General features: G+C 45.3%; 1 protein-coding gene across 5 annotated transcripts in view; it reads right to left on the bottom strand.

Annotated features, from left to right (window-relative positions):
- Positions 1-5,004, bottom strand: part of PGPEP1 (pyroglutamyl-peptidase I) — a 30,313-nt gene that overhangs the window by 13,706 nt on the left and 11,603 nt on the right. For 3 of the 5 annotated variants that reach the window (XM_034996714.1, XM_034996715.1, XM_034996716.1), the window contains one exon: positions 1,665-1,802. The exons of the other annotated variants lie outside the window; for them this stretch is intronic. The gene's annotated coding sequence lies outside the window, so the exon portion shown is untranslated. The remainder of the gene's footprint in view (positions 1-1,664; positions 1,803-5,004) is intronic. 5 annotated transcript variants of the gene reach the window in all.

A 5,004-nucleotide genomic window follows, 5' to 3' on the forward strand; every position in this document is an offset into this window, starting at 1 on the left:
TTGTAAATGATTTCGTTTCTCTTACAATTATTTCTCTCAGTCTTTAGTATTTTTACTCTTCACGTTCCCTTCTCATTTAAGCCTCACTTTCCTGGACTGTGCAATGGGATCAAGGAGAACATTCTTGAAAGGGTGTGGGGATCTGGAGACGAAGCAGGCCAGGGGGCTCGCCAGTGAAACCCCTGAGAAAGCTTTACATCTGGGATCCCTGTTTCCATTCCCACCGGTTCATAAACACTCACTGGCTTGCTGCACGCCACGCACCCAGAGCGATGGTTTCAAACACACACAAACACGGAAAGACCACCTTCCGCTTGAGCATTCTTCACGGTAAAGTGAATACTCCGAATATAATTACCAGCAGGGCTGTTTCATAGTACTCCCAGATCTCACTCAGTGGTTTGAAAATGCTACACCGGTGGATATTAGAGCGATCCATGGGTGGGATTTATGGGGTACCCCAAGTTTTGTTTGGCAAATTGATTTGGAGACCCAAGCCCCATGGTCTCCCACCCCCCACTGCCCCAACCTCTTGCCTCCCAAGGCAGAATCTAAAATCATATCACACCCTTCCCCTGCTCCCACTCTGCTGTGCTCCTGCCACACTCAGAATAAAAATCCTAACTCCCCATCATGGTCCATGCGGCCCTGTGGGAGCGGGACACTGCCAACTACCTTGACCTCCTCCTCCCCCTTCATTCCCCCCACCCTTGGCTCACTTCCACCAGCCTCCTCACATGGCTTCCCATACACCAGACTCACACCTGCCTCAGGACCTTTGCACTGGCTGTTCTCCCTGCATGGAACACTCTTCCCCTTACTTTCCGGTCAGTGGATTCTCTCCTTAGCCTTCATGTCTCAGCCTCCTGAGAAGCACTTCCAGCCGCACAAGATTAGGTGCTTGTGAACATTGGCTGAACAACTGAGCAGCTCAAGCGTGGCCTAGGGACAAATGTAGACCTTAGTGCCCACTTCCCTCAACTATAAATGCGGGTTTGGACTAGCTGCTAGCTGGGACCTCTCTTTTCTTTTCATCCATTCCTACATTCAAAAGTAGCTCCTGGGGTGCCAAGGCTGGCTCAGTTGGAAGAGCACGTGACTCGATTTCAAGGTCATGAGTTTGAGCCCCATGTTGGGTGTAGAGATTACTTAAATAAACCTTTTAAAATAAATAAATAAAAGTAACTCCTCACTATTCACAATAATGAAGAGCTAGAGACAGCCCAAGTGTCCATCAGTGGATAAAAGTATAAATAAAATGTGGTCTAGCCACACAATGGAATATTATTCAGCCATGAAAAGGAATGAAGCCCTGATTCATGCTACAATGTGGATGAACCATGAGAACAGCGTGCTGAGTGAAAGAAGCCAGACACAAAAGGCCACACAGTGTATGATTTCATGTATATGAAATGTCCAGAACAGCCAAATCCATAGACACAGAAAGTAAATTAGTGGTCGCCGGGGGCTGGAGTGGCTGCTAATGGGGATGGGATTTCCTCTGGGGTGATAGAAATGTTCTGGAACTAGATAGAGGTGGTGGTTGTAAAACATTGTGAACGTATTAAATGCCATTGAATTGTTCATTTTAAAATGGTTACTTTTATGGTATGTAAATTTCATCTCAGTAAACAAAGAAAAGAGAGAAAAAAGTAATTCTTAACTGCATGGATGGTGGAGGGCAGGAGTCAGGGGCATAGCCTCCAGAGCCAGGTGATCACGTTTGTTCCTTCTTTCTACCATTCACTGGCTGGGTGACCTTGGGCAAGTCATTCACCTGCTCTGTGCCTCAGTTTTCTCATCTGTAAATGGGATTAACAGTAGTACCCATGTCAAAGGGAGGAAAAATAAAACAATATACATAAAAGGCACAGTGCCTAAAAATGGCTCAAAAGTTTATAACTTAAACTATATTTTAAAACATGTATGTGCTTCCTTTAAAAAAAAGAAATCAAAGCAATTTCTTCTGCCTAAAATGGAGCCTCAGGAATCGGATTTACACGCCCCCTCACCCCCGGTCTGGAACAACTGGGAAAAAATAGACAAAATGTGTAAAATAACACTTTTCAGACCTTGAGGAGTCAACACTGGGGTTCTAGAAAGGGTAAGAAGGCTACAGTTTGCAGAGCTGAGTCCTGGAAAGAAGATAGCTGGGGGGACAGGAAGGGGAGAGCTCGATCAATGCAGATTTCTTTTGAGGGTCTGAGAACTAATGGGCATATATGGGTGCTGAGACCAGGGACAGAGACACTTGAAAGGAGCAGAGGGAACAACCCTCAGAGTTCACAAAGGGTGTAAATACTTGGTGTTCCTACCAGCCAGAGTGGAAAAACTTCATAAGGAAGTGGAGAAAAATTAGCCCCACAATAAAGAACTATTCTGGTCCTGCCTTGCAAAACTTAACAGCAAGGCTGGAAAGGATCAAACTATATCCAGCAACTTAATTGTATCCCAGAACAAAGCTCAAGAACATGCAGAGGAAATTAAAAAGTATCCAGTGGGCCCCAAGGTGAAATTCACTAGGTCTGGCATTAAAATGAAACTTACCAGACAAGCAAAGAAGCAGAAAATTACAACCCATAATGAGGAGAAATATCAATTACTAGAAACAGGCCCAGAAACAACAGAGATGGTAGAATTAATTAATAGATAGACATTAAAACAGCAAATTTTAAAAATCCATATAGATCAAGTCTGAAGTGCCCCCCCATCCGCAGTCTAGGTCTCATCCCCAGACTTCACAGGTAAGTACTGTTAACAGCACACACACCCATGCAGACCTATCTCCATCTATGATACATAGATGGAGGGGGAAAACTTTAGAATTTAGAAATGAATCTTCCCCTCTTCCCTAAGAAGAGACCCACCGCGCTTTTTTTTCTCTTAAAAACAAATCCAGGGGCTCCTGGGTGGCTCAGTTGGTTAAACGGCTGACTCTTTTTTTTTTTTAAAGATTTTATTTATTTGAGAGAGAGAGAACGAGAGACAGAGAGCAGGAGAGGAAGGAAGGTCAGAGGGAGGAGAAGCAGACTCCCCGCCGAGCAGGGAGCCCGATGCAGGACTCAATCCCGGGACTCGATCCCGGGACTCGATCCCGGGACTCCAGGATCATGACCTGAGCCAAAGGCAGAGGCTTAACCATCTGAGCCACCCAGGCGCCCCAAATGGCTGACTCTTGATTTTGGCTCAGGTCATGATCCCGGGGTCCTGGGATCGAGCCCTGCATCAGGCTCCCTGCTTAGCGGGGAGCCTGCTTCTCCCTCTTCCTGTGGCTCCCCCTGTTTGTGCTTTCTCTCTTTCTCTCTGACAAATAAATAAATAAAATATTTTAAAAAGGAAGGGAAGGGAAGGGAAGCAGGAAGCCATGGTCTGTATTAACTGCCTTACCTTTGGCTAGCTCCCTGAGCGCAGTCGCTAAAGGCATCCATTGTGCCAACATCAGGCTCTCAGAAGGATAAATGGCTGCTCTTAGGCATCTGTCACTGAGTCTGGGGTCTGAGCACACTGTTCTCCACAGCCCAGGCTCTCCCCCTTGGAGATTCAGAATTTGGCTCCTTGCCAACCGTACTTCTTCATTCGTTGAAAGCTGGGAACTATCCAGATTCCAATTTTACATCCTGCAAAACTTTCTGGAATTCCTCTCCCTGCGTTTTCTCCCCATCCTGATGGGAAATCTAAAACCTGCAGAGTTGATGCCCTCCACACACATACAAGTTACAGGAATTTCAAACTCACAACAGCCTGGCCAGGCCCGGATGTGTGAAGGCACCCAGTCTAGGGCCCTTCTCTGTTCCCCGGAATGATTAGTCCTGTCTCTTTGTTAAGATCTTGACATGTGGGGGACACGAGGCTGTACAAACTTTTCAGTTTTCACTTCAAACTTTTCATTTTTCATTCCCCGCCCCCCCTCCCCCAAAGTCATGCACTTGAAGGCAGGGAACACCTTTTCTCCAGGCCCAGGGCTGGATGCCCTAGCACTTTCAGCTCTGTTTCCCCTATGGCACTGCTAACATTTACTTAATATTTTCCTCAAATTCATTCACTTATTTTTTTTCCCTTAAATGAATTTAGCCTCATCCCAAGTGACAATATCCTTGAAGTTATGGGACTTGATGTGCTATTTATATGTGTTTCTTCTAAAACACATTGTACTAAATACATAAGCACCATAATATTACCATGTTTGCCCTACATACAGTGTGCATGTGTGTGTGTGTTCTTTTCATGTATGAAATTCTTCAAAAACAATTTATGGTACTTCTCTCTTCCTCCAATAAAGTGTTTTTAAGTTATTCCTTTTAAAACTAACTCAAGTAATTTTTCTGAACGCGGTATTTGAACTTTTTGCCTTCAGGCTAAAAACAACAAGAACTATAAGAAAATGCTTAGAGGCGCCTGGGTGGCTTAAGTGTCTGCCTTCGGCTCAGGTCATGATCCCAGGGTTCTGGGATCGAGTCCCATGTCCGGCTCTCTGCTCGGTGGAGAGCCTGCTTCTCCTTCTCCCTCTGCCTGCCACTCCGCCTGCTTGTGCGCACTCTCTCTGTGTGTCAAATAAATAAATAAAAATCTTAAAAAAAAAAGAAAATGCTTAATTTAAACAAGTAAGCTCTCTTTTTGGAGAAGCATAGGTTAGCAATTCTGTAATTCCTTTCTGTTCATTCTTGGATTGAGCAAAGGAGTGAGCTGAGAATCATGGGAGCAGGGATTCCCCGCTGTCAGAGGAGAAAGCCCTGAGGGTGGAAATAAAAAACACGGAAGCAAACCAGGTCTTGTTGGATTAGAATTGGAAGTATCTGGGGGTGCCTGGGTGGCTCAGTCAGTTAAGTGTCTGCCTTCAGCTCGGGTCGTGATCCCAGGGTCCTGGGATCAAGTCCCATGTCAGGCTCCCTGCTCTGCGGAAACTGCTTCTCCCTCTGCTTCTGCCTACCCCCCCCCTCTGTCTCTCATAAATAAATAGATAGATAGATAGATAGATAGATAGATAGATAGATAGATAGATAGATA

This window comes from Mirounga leonina, unplaced genomic scaffold, assembly GCF_011800145.1.
Source record: "Mirounga leonina isolate KUSES-001 unplaced genomic scaffold, KU_Mleo_1.0 Mir_94, whole genome shotgun sequence".
Lineage (NCBI taxonomy): Eukaryota > Metazoa > Chordata > Mammalia > Carnivora > Phocidae > Mirounga > Mirounga leonina.